The 23,626-nt window shown below is 47.3% G+C and overlaps 1 pseudogene; it reads right to left on the reverse strand.

The window, feature by feature from the left end:
* LOC142049848 (lon protease homolog, mitochondrial-like) overlaps nt 1–20,604 on the reverse strand; it is a 40,824-nt pseudogene extending 20,220 nt beyond the window's left edge.
* Between the last annotated feature and the right edge of the window lie 3,022 nt (nt 20,605–23,626).

Consider the following 23,626-nt stretch of genomic DNA (forward strand, 5'->3'; position numbering starts at 1 on the left):
ATACACCCACTCAATGCCGTGCTCTTTGGCCCAGGTGTCTATGAGGTTATTTCGGAAATGAGTCCCATTGTCTGACTCAGTTCTCTCTGGGGTGCCATGTCGCCACAGGACTTGTTTTTCGAGACCCAGGATAGTGTTCCGGGCAGTGGCGTGGGGGACAGGATATGTTTCCAGCCAGCCGGTGGTTGCTTCTACCATGGTGAGAACATGGCGCTTGCCTTGGCGGGTCTGTGGGAGTGTGATATAGTCAATTTGCCAGGCCTCCCCATATTTATATTTCAGCCATCGTCCCCCACACCACAGAGGCTTTACCCGCTTTGCTTGCTTGATTGCAGCGCGTGTGTCACATTCGTGGATAACCTGCGCAATAGCGTCCACGGTCAAGTCCACCCCTCGATCACGAGCCCACCTGTATGTTGCATCTCTCCCTTGATGGCCTGAGGTGTCATGGGCCCACCGAGCTAGAAATAGTTCACCCTTATGTTGCCAGTCCAGATCCACCTCAGCCACTTCAATCTTGGCAGCCCGATCTACCTGCTGGTTGTTTCGATGTTCTTCAGTGGCCCGACTCTTGGGGACGTGAGCATCCACATGCCGTACCTTTACAACCAGGTTCTCTACCCGGGCAGCAATATCTTGCCACAGTGCGGCAGCCCAGATGGGTTTGCCTCTGCGCTGCCAGTTGCTTTGCTTCCATTGCTGTAGCCAGCCCCACAGGGCATTTGCCACCATCCAGGAGTCAGTATAGAGATAGAGCACTGGCCACTTTTCCCGTTCAGCAATGTCTAAGGCCAGCTGGATGGCCTTTACCTCTGCAAACTGGCTCGATTCACCTTCTCCTTCAGCAGTTTCTGCTACTTGTCGTGTAGGACTCCATACAGCAGCCTTCCATCTCCGGTGCTTTCCCACAAGGCAACAGGACCCATCAGTGAACAGGGCATATTGCTTCTCATCTTCTGGCAGTGTGTTATAGAGTGGGGCTTCTTCAGCACGTGTCACCCCCTCCTCTGGTGATATTCCAAAGTCTTTGCCTTCTGGCCAGTCCATAATCACTTCCAAGATTCCTGGGCAACTGGGGTTTCCTACTCGAGCCCGCTGGGTGATCAGTGCAACCCATTTACTCCACGTAGCATCAGTTGCATGGTGTGTGGAGGGGATGTTCCCTCTGAACATCCAGCCCAGCACTGGCAGTCGGGGTGCCAGGATCAACTGTGCCTCAGTATCAACCACTTCTGAAGCAGCTCGAACCCCTTCATATGCTGCCAATATCTCTTTTTCAGTTGGAGTATAGCGGGCTTCGGACCCTCTGTATCCCCGACTCCAAAACCCTAGGGGTTGACCTCGGGTCTCCCCTGGTGCTTTCTGCCAGAGGCTCCAGGTAGGGCCATTCTCCCCGGCTGCAGTGTAGAGCACATTTTTTATATCTTGTCCTGCCCAGACTGGCCCAAGGGCTACTGCATGGACTATTTCTCGATTAATCTGTTCAAAGGCTTGTTGTTGTTCAGGGCCCCATTTGAAATCATTCTTTTTCCGGGTCACTTGATAGAGAGGGCTTATGATCAGACTGTAGTGTGGAATATGCATTCTCCAAAAACCCACAACGCCCAGGAAAGCTTGTGTTTCCTTTTTGCTAGTTGGTGGAGACATGGCTGTTATTTTGTTGATCACATCCATGGGGATCTGACGACGACCATCTTGCCATTTTATTCCCAAGAACTGGATTTCTCGTGCAGGTCCCTTAACTTTACTTTGTTTTATGGCGAAACCAGCTTTCAGGAGGATTTGAACTATTTCCTTTCCTTTCTCAAAAACTTCTTCTGCTGTGTTGCCCCACACAATGATGTCATCAATGTATTGTAGGTGTTCAGGAGCTCCACCTTGTTCCAAAGCATTATGGATCAGTCCATGGCAAATGGTAGGGCTGTGTTTCCACCCCTGGGGCAGTCGATTCCAGGTGTACTGGACCCCCCTCCAAGTAAAAGCAAACTGTGGCCTGCACTCTGCTGCCAGAGGGATTGAGAAGAATGCATTAGCAGTATCAGTTGTGGCATACCACTTGGCTGCCTTGGACTCCAGTTCGTATTGAAGTTCTAGCATGTCTGGCACAGCAGCACTCAACGGTGGAGTGACTTCGTTCAGGCCACGATAGTCTACTGTTAGTCTCCACTCTCCATTAGACTTCCGGACTGGCCATATGGGACTGTTAAAGGGTGAGTGGGTTTTACTGATGACTCCTTGGCTCTCCAGTTGACGAATGAGCCCGTGGATGGGGATCAGAGAGTCTCTGTTGGTGCGATATTGCCGCCGGTGCACTGTTGTGGTGGCGATCAGCACCTGTTGTTCTTTGACCTTCAGCAACCCCACAACAGAAGGGTCCTTTGAGAGGCCAGGCAAGGCAGACAGCTGTTTACTTTCCTCCGTCTCCAAGGCAGCTACACCAAAAGCCCACCTGTACCCTTTTGGGTCCTTGAAATACCCTCTCCTGAGGTAGTCTATGCCAAGGATGCACAGAGCCTCTGGGCCAGTCACAATGGGGTGCTTCTGCCACTCATTCCTGGTTAGGCTCACTTCAGCCTCCAATACAGTTAGCTCTTGGGAGCCCCCTGTCACTCCAGCAATGCTGATGGGTTCTGCCCCTATATAGTTTGATGGCATTAGGGTGCACTGTGCGCCGGTGTCCACTAAAGCTTTATACTCCTGTGGGTCAGATGTGCCAGGCCATTAGATCCACACAGTCCAGTAAACCCGGTTATTCCTTTCCTCCACCTGGCTGGAGGCAGGGCCCCCCTAGTCCTGATCATAGTATTCATCACTCACTTCCGGTAAATATGAATCACAGGTGTCTCTGTTAAGATCAGTCAGGCCATCAGCACTTCTGCTGCTCTGTCTGGAGAATTGCTTACGGGAAACTGGAGCAGCAGCTCTCCTGGAGAAACTCCCCTGAGTGATTGTTCTCCCTTGCAGCTCATGTACCCGTGCCTCTAAGGCTGAGGTAGGTTTTCCATCCCACTTCTTCATGTCCTCTCCGTGATCACGCAGGTAAAACCATAGGGTGGCCCGTCGTGTGTATCCCTTCTCTTGAGCCAAGGGACGATTACTCCTAATGGCTGAGATACTGGTCCGTACTGGTGGGGAGTAGGACAGATCTTCTTTGAGTTGCTGGACCTCTCGGGACAGTTTCTCAACAGCAGAGACGAGCGAGGAAGAGAGATTCGCTTCATATTCCCGGAGTTTATCAATCAACTCAGCCACCGTTGGTGTCTCGTCATCTTTCCAGGACATCACTGCCAATGAGTTTGCATACGAGGATGGTGCGCTCCGTACAAACTTCCGCCACATGGGTCGTGTGCACTCGGCTTCATCTGGATCTTTGGAGGACCCTTGATCGTCCAGGTCACCATAAACCACCTCAAGCACGGCTAATTCCCTTAGATGCTGAATGCCTTTCTCCATGGTCATCCATTTTCCTAGGCGAAATACAATATCTTCTTTGAAGGGATACCTCTCTCTCATCGCGGACAGGAGCCGCCTCCAGAGGCTGAGGGCTTGTTTCCCTTTTCCAATTGCTTTATCAATGTCCCCTTCCCCAGAAAGGGATCCCAGTTGTTTGGCTTCCTTCCCCTCTAATTCCAAACTACTGGCCCCATTATCCCAGCATCGGAGCAGCCAGGTGATAACGTGCTCACCTGAATAACGCCCGAAATCTTTCTGTATATCCCGCAACTCACTCAAGGATAGAGATCGGGTAGTTTCCGTTTCTTGTACACATGCTTCCTCCTCCTCCTCCTCTTCTCGTGATGGCCCTGGTTCCTCGTAATCTCTTTCTAAACGAGTTGACCTTCTCTTCCATGATTTCTTCTTGCGTATAGGGGCGACTGATACTGGCACAGGTTGGTCCTCCGGTTTAGCTGCAATGCTTGGCACTGGGGTTTGAGTAGCTGCAGTGCCTGTCGTGGGGGTTTGAGTGGCCGCCGTGCTCGTCACCGGGGTTGGAGCAGCTGCAGTATCTGTCGCGGCGTGTTGGGTGGCCGCAGTGCTTGTCTCTGGGGTTGGAGCAGCTGCAGTATCTGTCGCGGCGTGTTGGGTGGCCGCAGTGCTTGTCTCTGGGGTTGGAGCAGCTGCAGTATCTGTCGCGGCATGTTGGGTGGCCGCAGTGCTTGTCTCTGGGGTTGGAGCAGCTGCAGTATCTGTCGCGGCATGTTGGGTGGCCGCAGTGCTTGTCACTGGGGTTGGAGTAGCTGCAGAGTCTATCGTGGGGGTTTGAGTGGCCGCAGTGCTTGTCACGGGGGTTGGAGTAGCTCCCTTCTCTTTCCCTTGGGGGTACTGAATAGTGTTAAATAGGGCCCAATAGGCATAAGCCAGACCCCAGCACATGGCAGTGATTTGTATCTCTCTGGAATTGCCTGGGTGACAACATACTTCCTCCAAATGTTCTACTAATTTTTCAGGATTCTGCACTTGTTCAGGGGTGAAGTCCCACACCACAGGGGGTGCCCACCGTCTTAGGCATTTGCCCATACTTTCCCACATACCCTGCCACGCATAGCTATCGAGCCTTGGGACCGATCTCTGGATTATATTCTTAACTTGCTTACTAACCTTAGACAGATCTGATACCACCTGCCAAAGCAATATCAACAGATGTATCTTAACTACACAAGGATGTTCAAGATACTGAAAAGTTGTTGTAATGAAGGAGGAGGCATTACATAAGATGGTAGCTATGGTGCCATTCTGTATTTCCTCCATAAAAAACTCCTCAGAGGAGGAGGTATAATTGCTAATTGCCTCCATGAGGTGGTAGCTGTAGTACAGTAACGGCTTCCATGCAAAACCTAAATAACCGATAACAGTCAAGGCCAGTGTTTTAATAACAAGTCTCCTAGGCAAAATATCTCTAATCACTGCAGAGCACAGCAAACTGACAAAACCAACAGCAATTTTTAACATGTACTTTACAATCAGCATGGTAAAGACTGGACAAACTAATACTGCGAGCAGATGAATCAATGCTGTGACCAGCAACTGTTATTATCTCAAACCCTTCGGGCCCCACGTTGGGCGCCAAAAATAGACTGTTGTGGTTCAGCCTCAGCTGGCAACTGAACACCACGCAGCCGCTCGCTCACACCCCCCCACCCCTGTGGGATGGGGAAGAGAATCAGACGAGCAAAAGAACTTGTGGGTTGAGATAAGCACAGTTTAATGATTACAATAAAATGATAATGATAAATGATTATGATAATAATGACAATAATGTGAATATAATAAAAGGGAAAAGGAAGGGAAAGGGAAAACAGGGAAAAAAAACGCAGAAACACAAACGATACAACCGCTCACCACCCGCCGACCGACGCTGCCCGTCCCCGAGCCGCGATTGCTTCCCCCCTCCCCCGGCCAGCCCCTCCCAGGTAGCATACTGGGCATGACGTTACATGATATGGAATATCCCTTTGGTCAGTTTGAATCCGCTCTCTTAGCTGTGCCCCCTCCCCTCCCAGCTTCTTGTGCACCCAGCAGAGCATGGGAGGCTAGACATGTCCTTGACTAGTATAAGCGCTACCCAGCAACAGCCTAAACATCTGTGTGTTATCTCAACAGGTTTTTTTTCCCATGCTAATTTCAAAGCACAGCACTATACCAGCTAGAGTGAAGAAAATTAACTCTATCCCAGCTGAAACCATGACACTCACCCATTGAGAAATCAAAAGATCACAGTTCAGAACTGAAGTCTCAACTGCTCATACATTTACAGTGGGAAATCACTGTGCCAGTGGGCAGAGATGTGGTTCCCCTGTAACACGCTAGTTATTTAGAAAGATGAGCCTTGAACTCTTCCACCTACAGCACTGAACTCCACAGCAATGCTATACAAGGACAATAGCACCAACCTAATTAAGGCTTAAACCTGCATGGATATTTCTCACTACCTTAAAACCATCAGCCTCGCTTGCATTGCTGCAACTGGGGAATCTCCTCTGTGTGGTATTAATCACATCAATAATCAAAACCACAGACTTGTATGATGCAACTCCGTCTATTTCCATATAAAGGCTGGGCCTAGTCAGCATGAATAGTGCTGACAAGCAACATAAGGGACTGATACCCAGAAGGGGTTATCTGCTTGCAAGTGTGCAACAATAGGCTTACCATAAATCATTCAAAATAATAAATGAGATTGCGAGATTTAGTCACAAGTCTTGGGCACTACTAGGGAAAGAAGCCCCCTTTGGCTGCCAGCGAGGAGATACTTCACAACCTTTATCTTCTTCTAGAAGAGACAGGAACAAAGTAATTTAATAAAAGCAAAATCCCAGGATGTCTAAGAATTTACTATTCATTATATATAATGACATTGTACTGTTAGCTTAGGAGATGCCTACACTGTTCCTGTGCACAACGACTACTGAGGTGGCCTAAGTACCATCAGTGCTGTCCCCAGGGTAACAAAACTCAGCTATATACAGCTTGTGGGAACAGCAAGAGAAACCGCCTTACTACGCTCTTCAGAAGGAAATGGCCACGTTGAAGGCCAACTACACTCAACAGCTTCACCAGATCTGCTAAGCTCCCACCACAATTTGTTAATGCAAAGCCAGTATCTGCAGCTGTCTCCCCCCCACTTTCCCTTTCATGCACTTGCCCAGTACGATACAAATCCTGCCAGCACTAGGATTGTCTTTCACTGCTTGAAAGCATTGGCTGGCTACAAGGAGGAGCCTATTTCTGTCCCCTGGAAAGGAAGGCAGCTCCCACAGCAAGTTGTTGAAGTTGTTGCAACCTGTTGCAAATACCTACTCTTACCTAAAACAGCTTCCCTAACCACAGCAAGCACAGGTGGGACATCCTCAGGCAAAAGTGACAGAAGTTGTGGAACAAGGCAGTACTGAAAACCACCCTGTCTGGTTCTATGAGGGCTTTATTGCATAGACTATAAACCCTTCAGCAGTCAGCACAACTCTGGAGATAGGTAAAGTCTGTGAGGCAAACATGCATCTTCGCTAACCTCCCCCCTCTTAATTTTAGAGGCGTGAGTAGAGGTTCAGTGTGTTTTGAAAAGCCAGTAACTTTGCCAGTCAAGCGGAAACATTTTAATAATCTCTGAATGAATTAAAATCCAGAGACTGCTTCCCTTGGACACTTATTCACTTGCTCAGCTTTAAGTAGGAAAACAGTACATTGCTATGTGAAATCAGAATATGACATTCATTGCCACGAGTAATTAAACACATTAACTGATCACCAGAACATTCTGTTCTTTGATTCAGCTTTCTGTTTGATCCACGAATTAACACAAATTCAATGGAGAGCTGCAGTCTGAAACACAACCAAAATGCCTGATGCTAAGCAGTGTGTGAAACGGAACACACTGCCTATTCCCGCCAAGCAGTGTGTGAAATGGAACACACTGCCTATTCCCGCATTACCAGAATTCGCTTCTTGACGTCATCCATTCCATAATGATCCTCCTCCAGAACTGCTCAGGCTCTGGTCAGCTCCAGGTTTTCCTTGCTACACTTACCCCACAGGGTAGATGTCAGCCAGTCCAAGTAGTTCCGTGTAACACTAACAGAAACACAAATGAGAGTGATTTGACAACAACCAGCTCATGCCATCCTCCACTGCCTTCCAAAACAACCTCATCCAGAACAAGTCAGATATAAACTACTCGTGGAAGGGAGACTATGAAAAGAACATCATTATCTGGGCAGTCATTGCTAACCTTTCATTATGGTCTTCATCCCCTTGTTCCTTCCCCCAGTTTTTGCTTTCCTGAGACAAAGAACCTCCAACATACTATGCAAAGACCTAGATTTCTGCACACAAGTTCCCTGTATGATTTTTTGGTGTGCAGCTGGTTCCTGTCTGAAGACAAGCAGTCCTGCTTGTCAAGCTCTGCACTACTGTCAACTGTTTCGATCAGGTCACAAAACTTAAAGATAAAAAAACAGTTTTCTCGGTTTCCCCAGTGGATCAAGAACATAAAGAACAATTCCTGGATCAGAAGCAAGGAAAAACAGCTGGATGTACAACACGACAGAGAAGGATTTAAGACTGGGAGATAAGGATGTTAGTGCAGCAGCTAACGGTTGAGATAATCAGTTAAACAGACTGCTACTGAGGAGAGCACCAGTGCATAAAAGCAGCACTCATCTGTTCTAAACCTCTGCACACTCAGATCAGGGATTCAAATGTACAGGGAGGTCTGCAAGATGCAGTAAATAGCAAATTGTGCACTGTTGTGAACACAGAGAAGCACGGCCTTCCCATGTTGGCTGGCTGGTTCCAGGATTCACTCTACGGGGACCACCACACCAACAGAGCTTTGGCTTTTTTCTCTCAAGTACTTCCTTTGCCATCTTAGAATCACAGAATCATTAAGATTGGAAAAGACCTCTAGGACCATCAAGTCCAACCATCAACCCAACACTACCATGTCTCCTAAACCATGCCCTGAAGTGCCACGTCTACACATCTTTTAAATACCCCCAGGGATGGTGACTCCCCCACCTCTCTGAGCAGCCTGTTCCAATGCCTGACCACTCTTGCAGTGAAGAGATTTTCCCTAATACCCAATCTAAACCTCCCCTGATGTAGCTTGAGGCCGTTTCCTCTCGTCTTGTCACTAGTGACTTGGGAGAAGAGACCAACACCCACCTCGCTACAGCCTCCTTTCAGGTAGTTGCAACCACTGTTATTACTCTGAGGGAAAGGGAAAGGCACTATGCTGGCTGTGAAGCCCAGTGCGTCTTCCCTAGCTTCCTCCCTCCTCCCAGCATATGATTATCAAGATATTTCTCATCCAAATGACACGTCTGCCCTCAAACACAGTCTTTTACTCCATAAAAGATATTTTGTTTTGGAAGCAAAGATCCAGGACATTAAAGTGCTGACGAGTCCACTGACCACTGTATTTTCTAGCACATATTGCCTCAGCAGACAAGAAATGTTTGAAGCAAGCTCAGTTTCTGACAATCCATGTCACGGATTACGTGGTATAAGCTATTCACTCCTCTGCAATTTCAACCCTGCCCCAACGCTTCAGGGACCACCTCAGGTAGCTTAGCCAGCGTCATGTGTTAGCAACTAGCTTCGCTTCTCTCACATCTAATGAAAACACCTAAGTACAAGAGAGAAGAGCCAAAATTAAGGGTCGAAGGAATCACTGCACATTTCACGAAGGGTAAGGAACCACACGGTTCGTATCCACAGCATTAGGCTGCAAGAAAAGACCTAAAATGATCAAGAGAGGCAAATACAGTAAAACAGGAGATTTGGAGAACAATCCTAGAAATAGCTAGGACGTGATCACATGCTACATTAGGGAAAACAACTATGACAAAAAGAGAAAAGAAGCTCTTAAGGTAAAAGCTCCACAGAATTGTATTGATTTCCCTCATTCTCCCAACTAACCCTGACAGCAGAGGACAAAGCCATACACTCACTTGAATTCTGAGGAGTGATTATCCAGCAAGCCCAGCTTGTTCAACTCTTCGTCAATCACATCCATGATGTGTTTTGGCACTACCAGCTCCTTCAGTCGCTCACGAAATTTCTATAGCATCCTTGTCCTCTTTTTCCAGACCTAGCTCTTTCTTAATGATCTTCAATTGCTCTTGGAGAAGGTATTTGCGGTGTGTTTGCTTAATCTTCTCCTCAACCTAGATACAGCAACGAACACAGTAACTATTCTGTTCCTGGCACAACCCATCAAACATCAAATGCTTCCAAATACTTCTCAGTTATGACCTTCTCAGCAACTGAAAATACTACTCTGAAGTCATTTGCAGCATGTTCCAATATAAAAAATGACTCTATGACACCGTCCAGCTGCCTCCACATCTCAGTGGCCTCCACTGGCCATGATTCAGTACTTCAATGTTTTGTTTATGCTGGGGAGACCAAAAGATTGGCAGACTAAGCCAGATGTGATTTCTCTAGTGCCAAATAGAAGGGAATAACCACTTCTCTCGATCTGCTGTCTACACAACTGCAAACAGAGCCCAGTACGCAGCTGGCCTTCCTTGCCACAAGGCCAGACTGCTAATTCATGGTCAGCTACCTGGTACGTGGGGGGCCTCAAAGTCCTTTTCTGCAAAGATATTTTCCATCCAGTTGGCAGCCAGCCTGTCCTGTTGCACAGGGTTACTCCAGCCCAGGTGTGGGACTCTTAATTTCTTTGCTGAACTTGAGTAGGTTCTTACTGACTCCCTGAGAGACACCACTAGTAGGTAGCTCCAGTTAGCCTTTATAGTGTTGATCACAACCCTTCCTGCCCAGTAGTCTAGCCAGTTTTTTCACCCACCTTGTACTACATCCTTCCAGTCTGTAACATCCCAGTTTGGTCATAAGAATACCATGGCTGCCCACAACAAAGGCCTTGCTAATGTCAAGGTATACAACAGTCACTGTTCTCCCTTTGCGCTCTAGGCCTTCTTATCGGAGAAGGCAATCAGGTTCATGAGGCACAGTTTGCTCTTGGAAAATCCCTCTGGCCCTTCCAAACCATGTCCTCCTTCATTTGCCTGTACAGGGCTTCCAGAAGGATTTTCCCCATAATCCTCCCAGGGACTGAGGGCAGGCTAACATGTCTGTAGTCTCCCCGATTCTCTTTCTTGAAGATGTATATGGCATTTACCTTTTTCCCCACTTACCAGGAACCTCCCCAATCACCACAGTGTTTTAAAGATGATTGAGACAACAAAACAATGACACTGATAAGCCCTCTCAGCATCCTTGGATGCATCCCATCTGGTCCCACAGACTGCATGTGTCCAATTTGCTTAAGAAGCCTCCAACAATCCCTACCCCGGTCCAAAAGCATTTTGCACTTAACATGAATTTTTAAAGCCCCAATTATTGGGAGTTAATAAACCCAGGAACTTTTGACTCTGTATACACAAGTCTCTGTACTTCATATACTTACTTACCATTTTGATGCAGTTATTGTTTTCTGATTAAAACCTATAAGTCAGTTCACAGTGGTTAGCAGAGGGTCTTTTAAAATAGCATTGTGCTATTTACACTATTATGTGCTATACATAATATTATGCTGTATATTTTCACACAGATGCTTGGAAAACTGCAGTCCTCTAGGATTGGCATGAAATTACAACTTGGACGCAGTTTAACAGCAGATGCCGTGGCCTCACATCTTGTTACTTTTACAACACGCACGAAAAATCTAATTTCTAATGGAAGAAAACTAGCAGATCTTAACTCTAAAACAACTTCCTCTTAGAGTGTGTACTGTTGTCTTGCTTTAAAATTCTTCACTGGACGTGCTAAGCATCACAGTGGTGGACATGATACAAATACACACAAGGTATGTGTTACTTGAAAAACTTACCTCCCTTCCAAGATGCTGCTGAAGTTTGCTCAGCTCATATTCCTTCTTTAGAAGGGAAAAGGCTTTGTAAAGCCGTTTGGGAATCTGGAAACAATAGACACAAAATGAGTTTTCAGACACTTGGCAACTCCCTGGGAGAAAGGGAGAATAAAAAGCTCCCAACAGGTTGTCTGGGAGAACTCCCCAGCACCTGGAGATGTAAAAAGACAAACCACATAGCAATTCTACAGCATGCAACCAATGCGCTAAATAATTATTTGCTACCAAAGATTCAGAGCATTCAGCCTTTCCCTTAGGCAAGTTATTAACAACTTACTGTATCCTTCAACAAGAACCTAGTCACTGATATTAACCTACCATCAAACATAGTACTGAAGTCCTCTCTCTACTGAGGCTGGTAACGAAACTATGACAGATAACAGACATACTTTTGATTCAGTTAGCATAACTTTAGTTAAAAAGCTTCATCTTACACTGGTTTCTTCCAAGATGTCTTGAAGTTCTTGTGACTCTGCCCCTGTTAGTGCTGCACCCATGTCACTCAGATAGATAGGGTTATCTACCACATGTTGTCCAGCCTGCATCATCTGAAGTACAGACTCCCTGAAAAAATGGTAATAAGACCCAAAACGATCAGTAAACTTTTACATTCGTAACTCCTTATAGAGTTATTTACTTTTTATGACAGAGTAAAGAAATGAAACACAGCTCAGTTTCATAGCAAAAATAACTATTTTTTTAAAATTTGACTAAGCCAATACTCAGTAACAAACACATAAATCACTTGATAAACGATCGCTAATAAATAAAACCAAATATTTGAAATGCTCTCTTAACAGTTACATAAAATTTTTGTGTGCCAGTATGCCAACATTCTTACAATGCTCATATTACATGAATCAGACCACAACACTTACTGCAGCGAGCTTCACTTCGACCCAGATCACCTGCCATAGGACTTATCATCCTACCTTGTATCCAAGTTTCACATCAGGTTTTCAAAGCTTCCCGTTTCCAACAATGGATAATACTTGCATCCCAAACCAAAGTTGTACGTGACAATTCAGCAAATATCTCTTCTTCATTACAGCAAAAGGACAAATGGAATAGATAATCTCAGCGTACTCCAGCCTGAGACCACGCTGCTCCCGAAGCAGGGCAGCATGGGAAATACCTGTACAAGGGGTTCAAGGCAACGATGTCCCGGATTGTTTTGACAATTTCTGCAGTAAGTGCCTACGAACACAACAAAGATTTAATCAACAAAAAGACTGGAAAAGGACAGACAAGGCCTCAGTACAAATATCACATTCCCCAACCTCTCCAGCACGGGAGCACAGAAACACAGCCCCTGGCCACCCTTCGGCAATGGTGTGCTGCAGTGGTACTTGGGGGGGGGGGCAGTTATTCTTCCTGGGAGACAAGGAAAGGCAAGAAAGGCTACAGGCTGGCTTCCTGCGTGCACAAAATTTAACAGTTCTTGGCCAAAAGATACGATCAGGTTGACTGCTCAAGTCACCTTGGAGCAAAGACTCAGTTTGCTAAAGGAATATTATACAGAGATTTAAGCACAGCTCAACCTCTTCATTCAGCAAGTTTTTGAAGTGACCAGTTCTAAGGAATTGAGCTGTTGTAATGAAAAAATCATTATTTTCATGTAATCTCCTCAGGCAGTGACTATGAGAAGGAGGAACTGGTTTTTGAGGTCTGAAATTTGAACCTTATTTTAGAACTCTTCCTTTTAAGCAAGAAATGGAGATGCAAGTCTACAGGACAAGTCCAGGCTTGCGTGACTGTTCACTCACTCTAACCTCTTCTGTGATCTGAAAATCTTCATGAACCACGTTCTCTACTTCTACCATGAGAACTTCCTGCGAGGAAGCAGCTACAGGATCTAGTACCACTTCCACAGCTTGGTCCTTTGCTCCAGGCTCCTCTTCAGCCTCTTTCTTAGAGCGCTTCTGTTTCCTTCTAACTTTCTGTTTGTTCTCAGGCTCCTCAGGTTCAACCTCTAGTTGCTTGTTTATACGAATTCTGAAAGCCAAAAGAAACCAGCTACAATCAATTCTCCTCTGTTATATGTGATTTCAGCTCTTCAGGGTGAAAAGGAAAGTCTAAGTTGCATTTTGAGTAAACTAAAATTCCAGACTTTGACAAAGGTGACTGGTTGTACACGTTTCGACAAGATTTAGCTTTTGGTTAATTTTGTCAAAATAAGGCTTGATTTAGTAAAACAGTAATAATCAAGTTAACTGACCACCGAATTAGCCTATTGGTGTGCGAATGAAAGGCCAAGGGCAGCTGAGAGCACCTTTATCAAACTGTGTTAGCTTAGACCAGTTGCAGAACTACAAAACCAGATTTTTAGCGATTGAAAGAAGAATAATCTAAATAATGGTGGTGAAAATACACATGCACACAAAGCTCAATATCACGGACTGTCTGACGTCTCAGTGACAAGTTGCAGCACACAAACAGAACAACTAACAAGGCATCATTGTGAATAGGTCTGTTCAGAGCTAGTTTCTCTAGCTACATGAACCAACAACTATGATGTGGATTCATACCCTCTTCTTGTCTCTTCTGAAAAGGAAGCTCACTGTTTCACTTTAATTCTGAATATAATATTCTGTTATTTCAGTTTTCTGGTTCTCAGCGATCAATCTCCCTGCTTTAAACCACATGTGCTCCATTACTGTAATACTCAATATTACACACCACGTGTATAACGGGACCTTGAAGTCATTCCGTACCTAGACATTTGAAATTTTCATCTATTACACAAAGAGATTTTGTAGATTATGATTTTGAAAGAGATCAAACCCACAATATATTCCACAATAATTAATTATTAATCCCTAAAAAGGGACAGGCAGGATGACATGGCATAATCACCTTCCAAAAATTAGTTTCCCTGTTACTGCTTTTAAACCTTTCTGAATTTTGCCTGCTCTTTGGGCAACCTCACGTCAGACGTTTTCAAAACAGATTATGACCTACAGTTCTCCAGAAAGGGATCAAAATCTTGCCTCTCCACTGGCTTAAAAGGTTTCCCCGCTAAATACAAGTGCTGGACAAACACTCAGGAACTGCAACAGCTTTTGGCAAAGTTCTTACTAGGCTGGGAATAGAGTCAAAAAACCCTTGTGGTGTAGCAGACTCCCAGCTCACAGGATAACTGCCGTTATGCACAGGGTGTAGATCTTATTTGCCATGTAATCTCCTTCAAAAAATAAGACCTCCTCAACTACTCCGACTATCTGCCACCAGCAACTTTTGACTAATTTTGACTACTCTTGTCAATAGAATAGAGTCTCAGACAATTAGATTCAAAAACATTTTCTGGATTTGCTGGGTTGCTGGTGGTGGAACTCAGTTGCTGGGTAGAACATCATCCCACTGCAGGACAACTGGAAAGGAGTTTGGCAGCAGCCAGCTGGCCAGTCAGCATATAAATATCTCTGGATTGACTACAGGAGCTGCTGCCCTGACCCAGAAGGCATGCTAGAAGGTGGATGGGGAGAGCTAAGGCAGGGATTTAGAAATGAGAGGACCCATACTTGCAGGACACTGCATTTCATTATTTTGGCTGCTGATATCACAGTTTCCTTTTCTATATTTTCCCTGTGAATGCAGCGCGCTCCTCGGGTCTGATATCCAGTGTGGTCCCTGTGGACATGACTGACCAGTGCTCTGTGTCTCAATCAAATAAATAAAGACCAATTCCCCACACCTTCCAAGTTATAGGGAAATATTTCTATTCCAAGTAAACCAAAACCAACAGCTGCCTATTTCCAAAATCTAATCAAACGAGGTTGTGCTTTGATAGTGCAGCAGGACGTCTTAAGACTTCATTTGGGAAGGAGCTGACTTGCAAACTCATGCAAATTCAGCTTCGAGAAGTACTGCCCATTCTTTGCTGTCCAGAACAAATGCAACTGAAGCAAAGTAAGTGGGAGGGAAAAAAAGCAATGCTTCAAAGCAAAACCCACTCTGAATCTGTCTCCCCCACCATGTTTCTGCCCTTGTATTTTCCCTTCTACTGGAAAATAATTTAATGCTTTCAAAACCACAATTTTAGCTCAAAATACTTTTTTATACTTTTTTAAATATCCTTTTAATACTGGCACAAATAGCTAAATCTATATTCCCAACAATAATTTTATCTTCTTCAATTCAGTTCTGGGACAAGGTTCCGCAGACAAGACGTAATTACAGTTCTGGACCACATTTTTTTTAAGCAAAAAATACTGGCTTGAATTAGTTCCAGAGAATTTCCTTCACCATTACTAAACCTTGCTGCACTTGTCAAAGAAACTGCTACACTTCAGCTTAATGAATGCTTGCCTGCGTCACATTACGGTTAAACGAGAATGACCACAGAACGGTTTGGGTTGGAAAGGACCATCTAGTTCCAACCCCCCAGCCATGGGCAGGGACACCTTCCACTACACCACACTGCTCAGAGACCCACCCAACCTGGCCTTAGCTCTTCCTTTTGGGGGCTAACCTGTCGCATCTGTAATAGCGCTCAGAATATTGGGGCTGGAGCACCGGAGCACTATCAGGTTACCTGGTAGTAACAAAGCAAAAGCTCGCCATACAAGAGTTGTGTACAAAAATCCATATACATGGTGAAAACAATAAAGGCATCTGTTTACAAGGAAGTCTGGTGAGACGCAGTGAAAGTACAATACTTGCCTCCGGTGTCCCATGACTATCATATGCAACTTGTCTCCAAGGTCCTGCATTTCATGAATCTGTACAAAAGTTCCCATCTGGTAGATTTCATTCAGATCCTCCACCACATCAGATTTATTGCTATTGAGAAAAAAAAATTGGAGTAGATATTCAGAATCTTGAGAAAGCAGGTAAGATTTAAAAAAAGAAAGAAACAATCATTGGTTGCAGAACTTTAAACTGGACGCAGGAGCAAAGATCCTTCACTTTATCCCCACCGTTACCACCACATAGCCCCTTTCCAAATCATCCAACTACCTGGATGGCTCATCTCCCTCCCAAATAACAACAGCCTTTTCTAAAGCAAGCCCCAAGTTCCTCGCAGAGCTGGTGGTGGCAATGAAAACTGTCACAGTAAGAGGATGGCCCAAGCCTATACACAATTTCTGTAATGCTATCCAAGGCAGGGAATTTCAGATCATAGCTTTTAGTGTAAATGCAGCCTAGCCATGGAAATAGCTTATTTTTAAGAAGATCAAGAGAAACGACTAACTTATCATCCTTTTTAAGGAAAACACCAGCATAAGGCTGGGCAAAACGAACTTTCCTCCTCAGCAGCTCAACCAGCTTCTTATTTTTTACCTAGGACAACAATAGGTATGAAGTCAGAGGTGGGTATTCCATAGGCTTTGCACCCTCAGTGTGTAAGGCCAGGCATGGTAAAACCCTATGACTGAATTATGAAGTCTAATCTTGGATTTTTCTAGTCTCGCCCTCATTAGGGGACAGCAAATTGGAAGCAGGGGAATATTAGAGAAACTTGAAATTTGAGTATTTAAAATGAGTCACTGAGTACGTAAGACAAGCTTGAAGACAGGGGGAGAAACTAGGCCTAATCTGTACAAGTCTTACGAGCAAGAAACCTCTCAGTCACTTGAACACTTTATGAGAGTTTCTGTTGCTATCACTGTTCCCTTCCCCTTCCCTACCTGTATGTCCCAGCTCTCCACTCCTACTGGGGAGCTAGTCCAATCTTCCCCATCAATTGCCTGAATTCTGCCCACCCACCCTAGTTTAAATCCTCTCCTGCACCCACCAGCCTACCCAAGTCCCTGCTTTGAGTCCCAGCCAGTATTTCTTCCTGCTTGACTTTCTTACTCCCCTGTGCTCCCTGGATGCCACACATCTGTCCCTGGCAGATCTCCCACACCACTGTAATTGTTATCATAGCAGGCAGAACCCTCAGTCACCGAGAAAACACCTCCTTGTTAACTTTGCTGTTGCATGAAGTCATGTTGCCGACCACGGAGTGTTCTTTCAAAGTGATGGACATAAGCTGCACTGCTCAACACTTTTGATAACAAACAGCTTGGCCTTGACAGAGCAGCATGAGCAAAACCACTGTTGTTGGCCTATTCTAATCTTGGCACACCTATTTTCATTTTGCACAACGTCCAGTAAAACTATGCTTGCCAGTGTCACAGACATCAACAGAAAGAAGAAAATTAGTAATTCCATATTGACTGTAGAGACTTCATGTTGTCAGGAAATAAAGTATTAAACAGAAGCACAATGAATTCGCAGGATAAGAGAGAGCATTTAACAGATATCTTAATGTATGATACTGTTAACCTGTGCATTGAAATTAATGACTTACACACAAAATTGTCATATGATTGCGTGCCTAAAGATCTTGATGTTCACAAGTCCATGGGGCCAGATGGGATCCACCCGAGGATACTGAGGGAGCTGGCAGAGGAGCTTGCCAAGCCACTCTCCATCATTTATCAGCAGTCCTGGTCAACCAGGGAGGTCCCAGATGACTGGAAACTAGCAAATGTGACACCCCTCTACAAGAAGGGTTGGAAGGAGAATCCGGGGCACTACAGGCCTGTCAGCCTGACCTCGGTGCCAGGAAAGGTCATGGAGCAGATCATCTTGAATGCCATTACACAGCACATGTGCGGGACAACCAGGGGATCGGGCTCAGCCAGCATGGGTTTATGAAAGGGAGGTCCTGCCTCACTAAACTGGTGACCTGCTTAGTGGATGAGGGGAAGGCTGTGGACGTTGTCTACTTGGACTTTAGTAAGGCCTTTGACACTGTCTCCCACAGCATTCTCCTGGAGAAGCTGGCTGCTCACAGCTTGGACAAGTGCACTCTGCGCTGGGTTAAAAACTGGCTGGATGGCCGAGCCTAGAGAGTGGTGGTGAATGGAGTCAAATCCAGTTGGCGGCCTGTCACGAGTGGTGTTCCCCAGGGCTCAGTGTTGGGGCCGGTCCTGTTCAATGTCTTCATTGATGATCTGGATGAGGGGATTGAGTGCACCCTCAGTAAGTTTGCAGGTGACACCAAGCTGGGTGGAAGTGTCGATCTGCTGGAGGGCAGGAAGGCCCTACAGAGGGACCTGGACAGGCTGGATCGTTGGGCCGGAGCCAACGGTATGAGATTCAACAAGGCCAAGTGCCGGGTCCTGCACTTGGGTCACGACAACCCCATGCAACGCTACAGGCTTGGGGAGGAGTGGCTGGAGAGCTGCCTGGAGGAAAAGGACCTGGGGGTGTTGGTTGACAGCCGCCTGAACATGAGCCAGCAGTGTGCTCAGGCGGCCAAGAAGGCCAATGGCATCCTGGCTTGTATCAGGAATAGCGTGGCCAGCAGGAGCAGGGAGGTGATAGTGCCCCTGTACTCGGCACTGGTGAGGCCGCACCTCGAGTACTGTGTTCAGTTTTGGGCCCCTCACTACAAGAAGGACATCGAGGTGCTGGAGCGTGTCCAGAGAAGGGCAATGAAGTTGGTGAAGGGTCTGGAGAACAAGTCTTATGAGGAACAGCTGAGGGAATTGGGGTTGTTTAGTCTGGAGAAGAGGAGGCTGAGGGGAGACCTTGTCGCTCTCTACAACTACCTGAAAGGAGGTTGTAGCGAGGCAGGGGTCAGTCTCTTCTCCCTAGTAACAAGCGATAGGATGAGGGGAAATAGCCTCAAGCTGCGCCAGGGGAAGTTTAGGTTGGATATTAGGAAAAACTTCTTCACCGAAAGGGTTGTCAAACATTGGAACAGGCTGCCCAGGGAGGTGGTTGAGCCTCCATCCCTGGAGGCATTTAAAAGAAGGGTAGACGTGGTGCTTGAGGATATGGTTTAGTGGTGGCCTTGGTAGTGATAAGTTAGCGGTTGGACTCGATGATCTTAAGGGTCTTTTCCAACCTTAACAATTCTATGATTATAATAATATATAATCTTCTCCTTCCCCCAACACATCTAGAAAGACACTACAAGTTGCACATGTTAGATTTGGACATGCAAAAAAAAAAAAAAGACTATTGTAAAATAACTTTATGACAAATAACAGTACAGGAATAGGAAACTACTGGTTCAGTTCTTATTACATTTAATCCAAAATCAGATAGTGTAAATACTAGTGAGGAGCAAAAATATGAGTACTTGTTCCAAAATTGTTGCATTTCAATAGGAAAAAGTATTTCTGGCCTGTGAGTTCAAGTCACGTATCAAAGATTAAATTTATAGCTCTTGAAAACACATATAGAAGTGCAGATCACACTCGGAAATTTTGAGATTACTATCCCCATCTCTCAGCCCCCTCTCCCGCCATAGCACTGTTGCTCTACACTGAACTCATGCTTTCTTCTTGTAGCTCAGTTTTCTGCTTTCACAAATATTGTTCTTGGTGCTGACACAAGCCCATGAAACTAAACCAAGGACACATTTGCTTAACCTTCAGAAAAAGAACACAGAGAAGACAGCAAACTCTTAAAGAGTTTCTGCATGAATCACTGACCTTCCCTGTTTGAAGCGGCATTACTGACACTGATGCAATGCTTATGAAACTCAAAGCCCGTAACTATCCCAAAAGAAACCACTATTCCGATATGGCCAAGCTACCTAGTTTGAAACAAACACCAAGAAGCAGGAGGCTGTACAGCGTTACACACCTTGCTACCCTCCCCAGTACTCTGCAATTAAAAGAAATCTGTAAAGACAAACCGTGGCTTTGAGGAGAAAAGGTCGCCCCGTATTACCAGAAGCCGGGAAAGGAGATCATGCCCCTGCGCCCACGGTCAAGGGCGGTTACGCCGCCCACCAGAAAACCCCGGCCGAAAAACTGCCGCCCCCCCTTGAGGGGCTCTCGGCCAAGGGCAGGCAAAGCCGCCCCACGACGGCCCCCCGGCCCCCCCACCACCCGCCCCACGACGGCCCCGCTCTCCCCTCCCCGCCTCACCTCGATGATTTTGATGAAGCGCGGGAAGACGGGGTTGCGCGTCCCGGCGATGAGAGGGACGTTGGGGAAATGCTCCGGGACGAGCAGCGGCGTCAGCGCCTTCATGACCGGCCCGGCACGGCCCCGCCGGCGTCCGCCCCGCCGCTGCCGCTGCCGCCCCCCGCCGCTGCCGTCCTCCAGCGCGTCGCCCCCCGCCAGGCCGCCGGGGCTCCGCTGCGGCCAAGAGGCGGCGACAGCCAGGCCCCAGCAGCGCCAGCCGCCAACGCCCACACAGCCGCAAGCAGCGGGCAACCGCCATACTTCCAGCGCGCGCCCCTGCGACACTTCCGCCCCGCTCCCCGCCTCGCCGCGGCCCGCCCTGCCGAGGGGCGCGTGACGGCGCGCACGTCCGAGGCTTCCGGGGTTCGCGCCCCGGCCCCGACCCCTGCCGGGAGCACGACGGGGCTGGGGACATCTGTGGGGGGGTCCGGGGGGATCCCCTCCTCACCGCCGCCGTTGCCTCAGCCCGGCCAACGCCTGGTCTCACGACGCCCTGGCTGGGGGCAGCGGGTGCACAGAAGCCAAACCGTGCTGGGTGAAACAAGTGGGGAAAGGGGCATACAGCCAAAAATGAGAGAAACTCCCACTGGAGAAGGGGCTCGGGGGGTCCCGTGAATGTGGCTTTGGCCACTGCCCCAGCCGGACCCTCAGCAGGCCGAGGCCTCAGTGGTCACTTGGAGGCAGTTGCCCAGGACTGTGTCCAGGCAGCTTTGGAGTGTCTCCGTGGACGGAGCGCCCACAGCCATGCCAGGCACCTGTGCCAGCGCTCAGCCGCCCTCGGTGAAAAAGTGTTTCCTCGTGCTAGGAGGGAACCTCCTGTGCTTCAGTGTGTGCCCATTGCCGCTTGTCGTGTCACTGCGCACTGCTGAGAAGAGTCTGGCTCCCTCTTCTTTACACCCTCCCTTCAGGTGTTTATATACATCGGTAACATCCCCCTGAGTCTTCCCTTGCCCAGGCTGAACAGTCCCAGCTCTCTCGGTCTTTCCTCATGAGAGGTACTCCAGTCCCTTCATTGTCTTCATGGCCCTTCCTTGGACCCTCCACTATGTCCTCTTGCACTGAGGAGCCCAGAACCGGACACAGCACGCCAGGTGTGGCCTCACCAGTGCTGAGCAGAGGGGAAGGATCACCTCCCTCGACCTGCTGGCAACACTCCTCCTAATGCAGCCTTTGCGACAGGCACGCTGCTGTCTCGTGTTCAACTTAGTGTCCACCACGACCTCCAGGTCCCTTTTCTGCAAAGCTGCTTTCTAGCTGGGTGGCCCCCAGCTTAAACTGGTGCATGGAGTTATTCTTCCCCGGGTGCAGGACTTTGCATTTCTCTTTGTTGAACTTCATGAAGTTCCTGTCAGCCCATTTCTCCAGCCTGTTGAAAGATTGAATGGAATTTAAAGATTCAAGGAAGCCTTGAGACTTGTCTCAGTGGTATCTGGTGAAAGGACAAGAGGCAATGGGCACAAACTGAAATACAAGAAATTCTATTTAAACAAAGAAAAAGTTGTGTTTTGTTTTTTTTTTTACTGTGAGGGTGATTGAACAGTGGAACAGGTTTCCCAGAGAGGTTGTGGAACCTACATCCTTGGAGATGTTCAAAATCCAGCTGGACAAAGTCCTGAGGAACCTGCTGTAGTTGACCCTGCTTTGAGCAGAGGGGTTTGACTAGATGATCTCCAGAGATCCCTCAGCCAAACTGCCTCTACCACACAGGAGACTGCACAGCTGGGAGGGCAGGAGGTGTGGACTTGTCTGTATATGCACCCCAAGTACACTAGTAGGCTGTAATGGCCCTGGGAAGCCTCACCTGGGGCCCCTACCCACGCTTATGAGACCAGGAGCTCTAAGCTCAGCCCTAGGCCTTCATAGCCTGAGCTATATCACTGGAGGAGTACAGGTCTCTAGTTCAGCAACAGCTGTGACCATGCCTGGCTGTGGTCCCTGTTGATCTGAACCCCAATCCCCAGACTAATTTTTCAGAGTGTGCTGGTTTTGGCTGAGAAGGGGTTAATTCTCCTCACTGTGGGGGTCAGCTACCTTTCCAGCTTCCCGCGCTCTGCCGCGTGGCGTGGCAGGGGGGGCTGGGAGGGGCAGGGCCGTGGTGGGGGCGGCTGACCCCGACTGGCCAATGGCAGGTTCATTCCATACCATGTGACACCATGACCAGTATATTGAGGGGGGGCAGTGGCAGCGCGGGGGCGGCGCGGCGCCGGGTCGGCGGGCGGCGAGCGGTTGCGGCGCGTGCGGTTTGTTCCGGCGGTTCGTTCCCCCTCTCCCCTCCCCTCCCTTCCTTTCCCCCTCCCCCGGGGCTTTGCGCCTCTCGTTGTTCTCCTTTACATTGCATTTCTACTGTTGTTTCTTTTAATTTTCATTATTAAACTGTTCTTATCCCAACCCACGAGCGTTACCCTTCTGATTCTCTCCCCCATCTACCGGTGGGGGAGTGAGCGAGCGACTGTGTGGGGCTGAGCTGCCGCTAAACCACAACAGTCTTTTCGGCGCCCAACGTGGGGCTCAAGGGTTGGAGATAACAACAGCTGCTGGTCCCAGCACCATGTTGTCCTTTTTGCAGTTGGTGTTAAAAATCGGTGTTGGTTGTTTGAGTCTGCTGTGTTCTGCTGTGATTAGTAATGTTTTGCCTACAAGATTTGTTATACAAACACTCGTTTTCAGCTTTATCTGGTATTTGGGGTTTTTGCTGAAACCGTTACTGTACTTCGGATGCCACCTTGTTGAGGCAATTAGCAATTATACCTCCTCCTCTGAGAGATTTTATATGGAGGAAATACAGAATAGTACCTTTGCAACTTTGTTCTATGATGTCTGTGCCTTTGTTACAACAACGTTTTTGTATCTTGAACATCCTTGTCATAAATTGAGACCACAATGGATCATAATCCAATTAGAATTTTATTAATTGTAGCAAGTAGAATATGAGCAAATACAGCGCTGGACGGCAGGGGAGTCTGCGCTCCGCCAACTGCCGTACTGAGCAGTTCAAACAGTCTCTCTTTATACATCTTTACTTCCATGTTCAATGAGATAGTGGAGGTACTTTTCGCATGCTTCAGTTGTTGTTAGGGGGTCGTTTCCTGCTTCCTGGTGATATGGGGTTGCTTGTCTTATCTCTGTCGATAAGTTTGGACATCTGATGGTTATCTTGCATAAGCACGCCTGGGAGGTATTCTTCGCATGCTTTACATTGAGCTTTAACATAAGTCTTAATAAACAATACCTTAGTTCAGTTTCTCACAATCCCCCCTTTTTCTTTTTATCCTATTATTGTTTATTAGACACTACTTTCATTTTCGGCACTGCAGGCAAA

This window comes from Phalacrocorax aristotelis, chromosome W, assembly GCF_949628215.1.
Source record: "Phalacrocorax aristotelis chromosome W, bGulAri2.1, whole genome shotgun sequence".
In the NCBI taxonomy this organism is placed as follows: Eukaryota; Metazoa; Chordata; class Aves; order Suliformes; family Phalacrocoracidae; genus Phalacrocorax; species Phalacrocorax aristotelis.